Raw genomic sequence first — 12,410 nt, forward strand, 5'->3', positions numbered from 1 at the left:
TCTGATTCTCTAAGGTTTGGGAACCCTGCCTTACTTCACTGAGTCTTTACAACGACTGTGGAAGATGTAGGAAGTATTGGGCATCACTGTTCCCATTTCATAGAGAAGAAACCTAAGTCTGAAATTATTGAGGGACTTCCCTGGTGGTGCAGTGGATAAGACTCTGCACTCCCAATGCAGGGGGTCTGGGTTCGATCCCTCCCTGGTCAGGGAACTAGATGCCACATGCATGCCACAACTAAGAGTTCGCGTGCCACAACTAAGGAGCCTGCCTGCCACGACTAAGACCCAGCGCAACCAAATTAATGAATTAATTAAAACAACAACACATAAAAACAAATACACATTACTTTAAAATAAATTAAAAAATAAAATTAAAATATTGAGTCACCTGTCCAAAGCTAGTAGTAACACCAGGATTGGAATACAAGGCATTCTGCTCCCAAAGTTCCCACTTCTCTGAACATGTGTTTCCTTACTGGTGAAAAGTAAGCAGGACAGAGAGTCAGGGAGACAAATGGCTATTCCTGTGAAAACCAATTAAAAGTAACTTTAGTCCAGGGTTGGGAGAGAAATTAACATCTATTGAACATCAGGTATGTGTCAGTCACTATACACCAACATCTCACCCCATTTAATTGTCACAGAAGCCCAGGCTAGGTGGGCACTCTGAAATCAGATCAGGTAGGGTAAACAACTTTCCCAGGCTTCACAGCTAAGTAAGTTGCAGAGGAGAATCTGAATCCTGCTTACTCTGCCTCTAAAATCCTTACAGCCTCCCTGGGGCACGCTTACACATTCAGCATATGCATGTGTCCTGATGGCAAAAAGACAAGAAAGCCAGGGATGAATGCATAGGCAGCAGCAAATGAGATCATCCTGCTCCAGGGGTGAAAAACCACCTCGACAGCAATTGTGGGGCTTTCACAGCGTCACCAGTCAACCCAGCCTGTTCCTCCCTCCCCTCCCTTCTCTCTCTCTCAGAAACCACCGACTTTTCCCTTTCACCTTGTGAGACAGGGAAGTCAAGTTATTACCAAATTAAACATGTTTATTCTCTTCCTATTAATTGAGGATTCATCTACCTTTCTGGGGAAGCATGGCCTTTTATGGGTAATGGTGCCAGAAATGGCATGAATTGCCAGTTGAAATCCTAGCAATATTCAGCAAGGATTATCATAATGTTATGGATACCTTTAACCAGCTCCCCGCTCAGAATACATACACACCCTCGAAACTGGTTTGGAATTTACCAGCAACCTTCCAAGTTGATGGGTTAATTAACTTGCAGGCAGTGTATGACATGTCATGAAACGTCTAAAGTCAAGCAGCACAGAAGGTATAAAACTTAAAGCTACAGTTTCTCACCCATCATTTTGTAGAGTTTTTCTTTTTTTAAACACTTGCTGTTTCTTTTCACTTAATAAAAACAAAAACAAAAACAAAAACCAGTATTTCCCACCCCACACCCCTTGGTTCATAGAATCAAGGGAACACAAAATGAAAACTCTGGGTGAAAATATTTGTTGACATAAATATATAAGACAGCCCCCAAATCTCCCTAGCTTAAAACCAGTCATTGGCTTTCACGTTCTTTTAGGATGGAGCCCAGGCATCCCAGGCTGCTCTGTCAAGAGCTTGTGATCAGGTGGCTGCCCACGCTCATCCCAAAGCCTGACAGCTTCTGCCACAAACTCAGTACTCAGGCTCTACAGAGTATGGGCTGTTCCCAGAAGGTCCCAGGTCCTCTCCTGCCTTCATGCCTTTACACCTGTGGATCTCTCAACAGCCCCTTCCACTTCTTTACCAGGCTAACTCCTCCTGTTCATCTCTCCAGACTCAGCCCAGGGGCTACCTCTTCAGGCAAGTCTTCCCTAACTTCCACTGGAGTCTCCCAAGGCATCATGTGCTGACCCTCACCACACTACGTTTCACACGATTTTACATCGGTCTATTTATGTGGTGCTGGGAACTCCATGCAAATATCTCACTGCTATCAAGACCCAACAAAGGGCCAGACACATAGTAAGCACTCAGAACATCTTTGTTGAATGAAAGAGTGAATGAATGAATGAAAGATGATCACTCAGCTATTCATTTTCCCACAAACTCTGGGCACATCATGGAAATTGAGAGAGATGATCGTTCCCTTCCTTAAAATGCTGCTTCCACCCGCAAGGACCCATACGGTCCAACATAGCCAGAAGTATCTCAAGGCTGCAGAAACTCTAGTCCAAAGCAGTATCCAGATGAGCTCATTATCTAGATGAGCCCAGGGGTATCCACCAAACTCAAGATACTTGCGATCAGTAACAAAACCAAAGCTAGGCCAAAATCCTGAAACTGGCTCCAGTCTGAAATGGTCTGGAAACTCACTTTGGTTCAGACCTTTCTAGCATAAGGCCAGTGTAAGTATGTTTGTGTGTTTGTATTCATCATAAAAACAGTAGATAGAAAAGAAAGCTCCACCACTCTAAAGCCCAGCTGCCAGGAAGGGGACGGGTACGTGCAGCTGTGAGCTTGAGAGCTACCTGCAGTCCAAGAGCAGGCCTAGGTCCCAGCACCCTGCGTGCACCGAGCCTCTATGCTGGGCCATGGGAACCCCAAAGCCTCGGATCCTACCTTGGCCTGTGTGGCAGCTGGACCTGGGGCAGCCATAGGGCGTGGCCTGCCTGGACCAGAGCCGCATGTGCCTCTGCATCACTTTGAACAATGGTTTGCGGCAGGATGCCCAGCAGGAGGACTTCCGCATCTTCCAGCCTGGGCCAAGGCTAGAGGTCCTAAAACCCTGGGAAGGATAAGCCCAACCTGCTGACCCAGAAGAGGAATTTCCAGTCTGCCCTAAACCAGAAGAAAGCATTTTATTGCATTTGGCCTAGGACAGAGCAAGGACTCCCAGGATCTGCACTAGATCTACGAGTTTGTGACCTCAGGAGTTGGGGACTTTCCCGAGCCGGATACCTCTCCAGACACCAGTGGCAGATGTGGTACCTCTGACGCCCAGGAGGAGTTCCTGAGTGACACGGGCTTGGCCCCATCACCAGATGGGGGCCCTCGAGCCTGGCTGTGGACCCTGAGCACCCTCCTCAGCTTTTGCTGAGCCCCACCTTAAACATCCCTGTTCCCCGCCCTAACTCAGACCCCCGCTCCCACTCCCCAAAACCCACTAAGGCATCTTGCCTGAGGAAGATGAGTACCAGCTGTGGCATGGGAGGGGCTGGAGCTGGGGTGATGGCCCCTTACACCCTCTCATCCCTCTCTCTTAATATTGCTGCTATCACTGCTCAGAGTGGAAGATCAAGGGGACCACCTCCTACCTGGGTACCAAGTCTTCCAGCAGACTGTCTTCTGCCCCAGGGGCCTGTGGCTGGTGGGGTCAGATGCAGGGGACAGGACACTGCTTGGGCAGCCAATAAGACTGTCAGAACCCAGGGTATGACAGGCTACACGAGGCTGTGCTGAGCTGCCTTGCAGGGGGGTGGGGGGAGGAAGCGGGGAGCTCTGCAGAGAGCCTGGCAGCAGCTCTGGGCCCAGAGGCTGGGGCACTGCCACTGGTACTGGGCCATGGGCTAGACCGCCTTCCTGATGGTGGTCACCAGCATGATGGCGAGGTCCCCAAGGGCAAGAAAGGAGGCACGTTCCACCTGGAAACTTTTGTGGCAGACCCGATCATCTTCAGGGAAGGAAGCAGACACCATCTACACCCTGTAATTCTCTTGCTGGGGAGTCATGGTCCCAGGACCAGCTGTCTATCAAGAGGCTCCTGGTGGTCAAGGTTGTTCCCATGTGCCTCAACACCCTGCCAGATATGGCCCATTTAGAGGGTACCTCCTCACTGGGGCATACCTTGGACCTGCACATTCCCAACAGCCACTTATTCTCCCTCACCTTGAACCAGTACAAGTCTTATCTCCAAGACCTGGTCAAGGACATGGATTTCTAGGTCACTGGGAAGGCCTGAGCCCTTGCTCATCATGGGTATAGGCCCCTCAGCCCTCACCTCGACCAAGAAACGGGTTCTTGAGACAGGCCAAAAACCCCTCAAACATAAAGCAACATACAGAGAGTGGAAATTGGCCCATAATATGATTCTCCAGAGAGAGCCATTGCTAAGAGTATTTTAGAGGTTGACATGCTGTGAGCCCGCAAGACAAAATCCAGTTTAAAATATTTTTTTAAATATTTCTATTAGTTGCCACAAAATAAAAATCAAAAGCTTCATGTAACTGAGATATTTTTGTGAAGCTCTGAAGGTGGCAGAGAAGGAAATAGACTACCACAAAGTAGCACGAAAAGTTACAGCTTTTCTTGGAAAATCCAAAGATCCACCAACCCATTAGCAATGATTATCTGAAGCTGAGTGGTGCCAGTTGATTTCACATAGGGTGTGCTCTCAAGATTGTCACAGTACCTACCTGACCCATTTATAAAACCAGTCTGGCCCCCATATGCATTTGAGTTTGCAATCATTGATGTCTATCCTTTCAAAACCCTTCTGTAGTATGAGTATTATGAACACTGCCTACAATTTTCTCTTTTTTATTGTATCTATCTATGTATTCCTCTGTATGACCACATTATGGTATATATAAACAATCCCTTCCTGATGGATATTTCTCATTAATTACAAAGAAGGTAACAGTAAAAACCCTTATATGTATCTTTGTATATTTGGGCATTTCTCTTGAATAAACTTCTAAATGTGAAATTACTGAGTAAAAGAGAACACATATTTAAAATTTCAATAGATAATGCCAAAATACTGAAGTTGGTTTAGAATTAAAGCCATTTTTTGCCCCAAGCAAGGAGCAAGGAGTAGTTGAGTTTAGAGACAGGCACCAGAGATGAACTGTCCAACTCACAGACATAGAGAACAGATTTGTGGTTGTCAGGGGGAGGGGGGTGGGGGAGGGATGGATTGGGAGTTTGGGATTAGCAGATGCGAACTATTATATATAGAATGGATAAACAGCAAGGTCCTACTGTATAGCACAGGGAACTAGATTCAATATCCTGTGATAAACCATAATGGAAAAGAATATGAAAAAGAATGTATACATGTGTAACTGAATCACTTTGCTGTACAGCAGAAATTAACACAACACTGTAAATCAACTATACTTCGATAAAAAAAAATTTTTTTAAAGAGATGAACTGTCCAACATGTGAGCCCTCTTCTTCAATAACCATACTCCTATACTCCTAATCTACCCATAGATGATTTCCACAAAGATAATATTGCAAATGGAAAAGGCAGATGCAGCAGGACAAATATATTTTAGAGTTCTAGCTGACAAGTTATTTCACAGTCATAAATTGGGTGTGAAAACAAAATGAGATAATAATTCTGGTTATATTTATGGAATTCTCCATTTGTTGTTAAAAGCAAAAGGAATTTTTATCCAAATATATTGACTAGTCTTTATTTAGTTTTTGGTACTTCTCATTGTTTCATCTAAAAAAAATACCCCTTATATTTTCTCCATTTATGTTTCAGGCTTATTTCCATTTCTGTTCCTTGTAGATTAACCCGATGTTACTGTGTGAAGGCTGCTTATGTTTCCAAGGTTTGGGGTCTACTGACTGGAACTAAAAATAAAAATCTTGGATGAAAATTACAATAATAAATTGACAAAAATAGTGTCTTTTTTTCTATGATAAATGTAGCAAATGGGATGACTTGAAGGTTAAGAGTAGAGATTGCCTGGGCATAAGTCTTGACGTTCCCCCGAGCACTAGCTGGGGCAAAACATAAACCTCTCTAAGACTGTCTCCTAATCTATTAAGATTGGGGTAATACTAGGGTTATAGTTCTTTGCGCAGAATCTGGCACAAAATAATGTTCATTGTTATTGTTTATTCTAACATAATAGCAAGCCCCCGCCCCCTTTTAAAGTCTATAAGATGCTACAACGCTCAAGACCACTGCGGCTACTCTGTGAGTTGACAATCATGTAATGGCCAAATCGGAATGAATGACTCCTTCAGGAAAAGAAGAAGCCAGGAGTTGGGCTCAGTTTTAAACTGTACTTCAGATGCAACACCATAAATGATAAGAGGCCTGGTAAGAGGATAATGGCTAACCTTTACTTAGCACTTACTTTGTGTCACACTCTTTGAAGCATTTTATAAGCATCTTCTCAGTGTATGCCTACAATGATCCTACGGAATGAGCGCTATTATTATCATCCCTGTTGTACAGACGAGAAAACCAAGTACAGAGTGTTTAATCAAATTGCTCTAAGTCATCCTCTTATTTAATAAGATGGCATAAGTCAGAAAGAGAAAAACAAATATCAGATAATATCACTTATATGTGGAATCTAGAAAAAGGGTACAGATGAACTTATTTGCAAAGCAGAAATGGAGACACAGATGTAGAGAACAAAGGTATGGATACCAAGGGGATAAGGGGGAGATAGGATGAATTGGGAGATCAGGATTGACATATATACACTACTATGTATAAAATAGGTAACTAATGAGAACCTACTGGATAGCACAGGGGACTCTACTCAATGCTCTGTGGTGACCTAAATGGGAAGAAAATCCAAAAAAGAGGGGGTATATGTATACATAGAGCTGATTCACTTTGCTGTACAGCAGAAACTAACATAACATTGTAAAGCAACTATACTCTTATAAAAATTTTTTAAAAAAAGATGGCATAGGCCTTCTGACTTCAGAGCTTACACTCTTAACCACTATAGTAAGTCAGAAACAATGGCAGAAAGAGGCCAGTTACAGCTAGGACAAAATGAGGAATTCAGGTATTGTCAACTAATATCTTTCAAGCAACTACTCTGTACCAGATACTGTTCTAAGGCTACCAATGCATATTAGGAGGTTTATTCCTTATGCCATGCCTGAGAATTACATATTACTGATAGCACTTTTGCGGATGGGGCTTAGAGCTATTGAACACCTGGGGTCACAGAGCTGTTAGTGGCAGAGGTGAGTTTCCAAAACATGTTTGCAGATTCCAAGTCCCAGGCTTTCTCCCTAGGATTGCAGTAAGAATTCCAAGCACAAATGAGTCATCCTCACCACTCAGCAAATATTTATTAAGCACTTATTTGTCTCAGGCACAAATGAACAACACAAACATGGTTCCTGCATCATGGAACAGGGATTATTTGGAAAAGAAACAATTTACAGGGACAAGTGAGTAAGTAATATTTTATATAATTAATATATAATCAGCACCAACACAGGGCCCAAAAAAATGTCTAATTGATTTGGCAACTATTTACAGTCAGTTACAGAAAAATAATTCTAATTCTCTCTTTTAAAAAAGAGGAAGATAGGGGACTTCCCTGGTGGCGCACTGATTAAGACTCTGTGCTCCCAATGCAGTGGGCCCAGGTTCAATCCCTGGCCAGGGAACTAGATCCCACGTGCATGCCACAACTAAGAGTTCACATGCCACAACTAAGGAGCCTGCCTGCCACAACTAAGACCCAGCACAACCAAATAAATAATAATTTTTTTAAAAGAGGAAGACATTTGTTTATCATGTATTTTCATATTATCCTAGAAGACTTACCTATGAAGAAAGGCATGTAGGACTAATCGGGGCAAATAAAGAATTACTAAGTTTTGCAACTTTCCCAACTGTGATCAAAAGTACAAGATCGTGGTTACTCAATAGCCTAGGCAAATAGTCAGCTCTTGCACAGACTTGCCCTGAGTTTAATAAGTATTAAGGGTGCATCCTGCTCATGGTTTTCAATAAAAACATTTACTGACTTCATCAGAAAAGAAACAGTAAAGGAAGAGGAGAAAGACTGGTTATGAGTGAAGTAACTGACCACAGCTCTTTTCTTTTGTAAGGCACAGTATCTGTTGTGGATTAACATCTACATACAGCAATTTCGGAGCTTTGTGATTTATTTTTCTTTTCAATGGCTATCTTATCAATTGTAATGCATAGATTATTAGTGTTACAGGATTTAACTCTGTCTGTTGTAAATGTTTTAGTAAATCTATAATGATTTAAGCTAGTTTTATTATCTTTGAAAAATTTATTACACTAGTAACATACGTTCATTGTAGAAAAACTACAAATACACATGAGCAAAATAAAAAAATTAAAATCAATTGATAAGTCCAGTGGCCAGAAATAACTGTCACTGACATTTGGGCATACCTTCTTCTAGTCTCAATATTATATATCTACATATCATTCTTAAATAACCTGGGCTCATATGGCTTGTAAGTTTCTATATCTACTTAATTGTGAATGTCCTTTATGTCATTAAATATACATCTCCACTATAATTTTCAATAGTTGTAATATCTATCTATCTATCTATGCCACCATTTATTTACCCATTTACCCATTCCCCTATTGTTGGACATTAAGGATGTTTTCAAATACCATAAATAATTATATGAGGAACATACTGGGGTATATACCTGTTGCGTTAGTATAAATTTCTAGAAGTGGTATTTCAGGGTCAAATAAGGACATATTTGTAAGACTTTGGCTAATTTTTTACTGGTTTCTTTTCTTTTTTTTTTGAAATAATTATAGACTCACAAGATGTTGCAAACATGGAAGTAGTAGAGAGAAATCCCTTGCACCCTTCACCAGTCTTCCCTCAATGATAACATCATACATAACAATAATACAGTACAAAAACTAGGACATTGGCATAATACAATAACTAGACTACAGACTTTACCTGGATTTAACCAGCTGAATTATTTTTTTAATATTAATAGAATGGTAAGATGCATTCTCACTTTCCTACTTTCTCCTCTCACACAGCTGCCTTTAGCACTCCCTTCAAATCCTACGTAGATTAAAAAAAAAAAAAAAAACACAAATCCTATGTAGAGGAAAGAATGCAACTATGTTTAGTAGACTATTGTCTTTTATTAAAAATTAAGAGGGAAAAATGCAAGTAAGACTTTCACCAGATGCAGAGGTGGTTGAACCAACATTTATGACACAGAAAATGCGTAGGATTCTGCCCTCCTTTTGGTTCTTTGCATCATTCCAGTTCCTTTATAATACACTGGAACAAAGTTTTCCAAAGCTGAGGGTACCCCAACACAAAGCAAGTAACAGTGAATCACACAGTGAGAAAGTGATTCATTTCTCCTTCACTCCTTTGATGACATCAAGGAGAAAGCCTCAGTTTAGGGCTAGTCTTCAATGTCTCAATAACACTTACTAATTCTCCCTTTTTAACAAATTGCTTAGACCTCAAGTTCAGACGTAGGCAGGCAACATCATTTAATTGGAATTCAATGGCATTTTATTGTTTTAACGAAAAGTACTTTTGCTTTCAAATTGCAGCAGATGAAACTGGTTTTCCAGTTACAGGAGTATTTTTTAAGTTTCCTTTTAAAATAAATTCATTTTAACAAAAAAGTGATTTTATTTAAAAAAATTTAAAAACAAAAAGCAAAAAGATGGAATGCAAACGGCTGAGCTTAGTGATACATTGTGTTAGAGCCTTTTGGTCAATAAAGAACTGACCAGCCAAATGGCCTGGCATATTCTTCCTTGGGTTGAGTTTGGGTGAGAGTGAGAACCACCTGGCTTCTGGTTCTCTTCTGGGATCTGCTTACAAAAACGAAATAGATGAACAGAATCCAACATCTATTAAGCACTTATTGGATGCATCATTTCATAGACTCCCCAGAACAACCCGATGAGACAGATTTCATTAATAACTTCATTTTAAACATGAGGAATCCAAGGGACAGAGGATCTGGCAGGGCTAGGATTCAGACCAGGTGACAGCTGGTTCATACTGTTTCTCATTAAACTTAAAGACCGTTAGTCATCTCTAGAAAATTTGGGATGACTCTTTATCCTTGCCAGGACTTTGGGTCACTGCGGGTCTGGTGCTTGCATAGGAATTCCCTAAAGTACATTCCTGACCTGATTAGACAGACATACTCCTGATTAGAAAGGAAATCTCACAGTTAACTTCACTACGGGTCTGCATGTTTCAAAGAAAGACAGAATGTCTAATAGCCATTCAACCCCTGCCGTTCAACTTTCCTACACATTTCCACTATTGGAAAGGTGCCCACTTTTCCCCAATCATTCCTCTCCTTGAATAGTTCCAAAGGTTTCCCAATATCATTAGAAAACCAAATCACAGAGGCAAATTCAGCATCATGGAAACAGATAATAAGCTCGATTTAAATATTTAAAACCTATATCCAAATTTATACTAGGTACTAAGGACAGAGAGCAAAGAATTACAAAGCATGGGCTCTGCCAACAAGAGTCCAGTGACAGTCAAGAGAGTCTTCATGACCTTTCAGTTATAATGCCTTAGATTTCCAGTGACCTGAACTCCTTTGATGGACTTATGGATTGGTTTATGAATGATTAAGCTTATGGCAAAGCTCCTGAGACCACCAAAGTGTTAAGAGCAGGTCAAATGAAAATAGCACACCTCTAATGTTATAACTCGAATAAGTAAGTAAATTTGATTGACAAAAGTTGTCTGCGGGAGAGACCTTCAAGATGGCGGAGGAGTAAGACGTGGAGATCACCTTCCTCCCCACAAATACACCAGAAATACATCTACATGTGGAACAACTCCTACAGAACACCTACTGAACACTGGCAGAAGACCTCAGACTTCCCAAAAGGCAAGAAACTCCCCACATACCTGGGTAGGGCCAAAGAAAAAAGAAAAAACAGAGACAAAAGAATAGGGGCAGGACCTGCACCTCTGGGAGGGAGCTGTGAAGGAGGGAAAGTTTCCACACACTAGGAAGCCCCTTCACTGGTGGAAACAGGGGGTGGCGAGGGTGAAGTTTCGGAGCCATGGAGGAGAGTGCAGCAACAGGGGTGCAGAGGGCAAAGCGGAGAGATTCCCGCATGGAGGATCGGTGCCGATGAGCACTCACCAGTCCGAGAGACTTGTCTGCTCACCCGCCGGGACGGGTGGGGGCTGGGAGCTGAGGCTCCCGCTTCAGAGGTCATATCCCAGGGAGACGACTGGGGTTGGTTGCGTGAACACAGCCTGAAGGGGGCTAGTGTGCCACAGCTAGCTGGGAGGGAGTCTGGGGAAAAAGCCTGGACCTGCCTAAGAGGCAAGAGACCATTGTTTTGGGGTGCACAAGGAGAGGGGATTCAGAGCACCGCCTAAATGAGCTCCAGAGATGGGCGCGAGCCGCGGCTATAAGTGCGGACACCAGAGATGGGCATGAAACGCAAAGGCTGCTGCTGCTGCCACCAAGAAACCTGTGTGCAAGCACAGGTCACTATTCACACCGCCCCTCCCAGGAGCCTGTGCAGCCCACCACTGCCAGGGTCCCATGATCCAGGGACAACTTCCTCGGGAGAACACACGGCGTGCCTCAGGCTGTTGCAATATCACACCGGCCTCTGCCCCCGCAGGCTTGCCCCTCATTCCGTACCCCTCCCTCCCCGCGGCCTGGGTGAGCCAGAGCCCCCTAATCAGCCGCTCCTTTAACCCCGTCCTGTCTGGGCAAAGAACAGATGCCAGAGGGTGACCTACATGCAGAGGCGGGGCCAAATCCAAAGCTGAACCCCAGGAGCTGTGCAAACAAAGAAGAGAAAGGGAAATCTCTCCCAGCAGCCTCAGGAGCAGCGGATTAAATCTCCACAATCAACTTGATGTACCCTGAATCTGTGGAATACCTGGATAGACAACGAATCATCCCAGAATTGAGGCGGTGGACGTTGGGAGCAACTGTAGACTTGGGGTTTGCTTTCAGCATCTAATTTGTTTCTGGTTCTATGTTTATCTTAGTTTAGTATTCAGAGTTTATTATCATTGGTAGATTTGTTTATTGATTTGGTTGCTCTCTTCCTTTTTTATGTATATATATATACTTTTTTTTTTTCCTTTTGCTCTTTTTGTGAGTGTGTATGTGTATACTTCTTTGTGTGATTTTGTCTGTATAGCTTTGCTTTTACCATTTGTCCTAATGTTCTGTCTGTCTGTTTTTTGGGTTTTTTTTTTTAGTATAGCATTTAGAACTTGTTATCATTGGTGGATGTGTTTTTTGGTTTGGTTGCTCTCTTCTTTCTTTCTTTCTTTTTTCTTTAATTACTTTTTAATTTTTTTAATTTTTAATAATTTTAAAATTTTTATTTTAATAAATTTATTTTCTTTTTCTTTCTTTCTTTCTTTTTTTCTCCCTTTTCTTCTGAGCCATGTGGCTGACAGGGTCTTTGTGCTCCGGCCGGGTGTCAGGCCTGTGCCTCTAAGGTGGGAGAGCCGAGTTCAGGACACTGGTCCCCTGGAGACCTCCCAGCCCCACATAATATCAAACGGCGAAAGCTCTCCCAGAGATCTCCATCTCAATGCAAAGACCCAGCTCCACTCAACGACCGGCAAGCTACAGTGCTGGACACCCTATGCCAAACAACTAGCAAGACAGGAACACAACCCCACCCATTAGCA

General features: G+C 42.5%; 1 pseudogene; it reads left to right on the plus strand.

The window, feature by feature from the left end:
* The first annotated feature begins 2,594 nt into the window (after positions 1-2,594).
* Positions 2,595-3,943, plus strand: LOC133090038 (interferon regulatory factor 3-like; annotated as a pseudogene).
* The last annotated feature ends 8,467 nt before the right edge of the window (positions 3,944-12,410 follow it).

This window comes from Eubalaena glacialis, chromosome 4 (genome assembly GCF_028564815.1).
Source record: "Eubalaena glacialis isolate mEubGla1 chromosome 4, mEubGla1.1.hap2.+ XY, whole genome shotgun sequence".
Lineage (NCBI taxonomy): Eukaryota > Metazoa > Chordata > Mammalia > Artiodactyla > Balaenidae > Eubalaena > Eubalaena glacialis.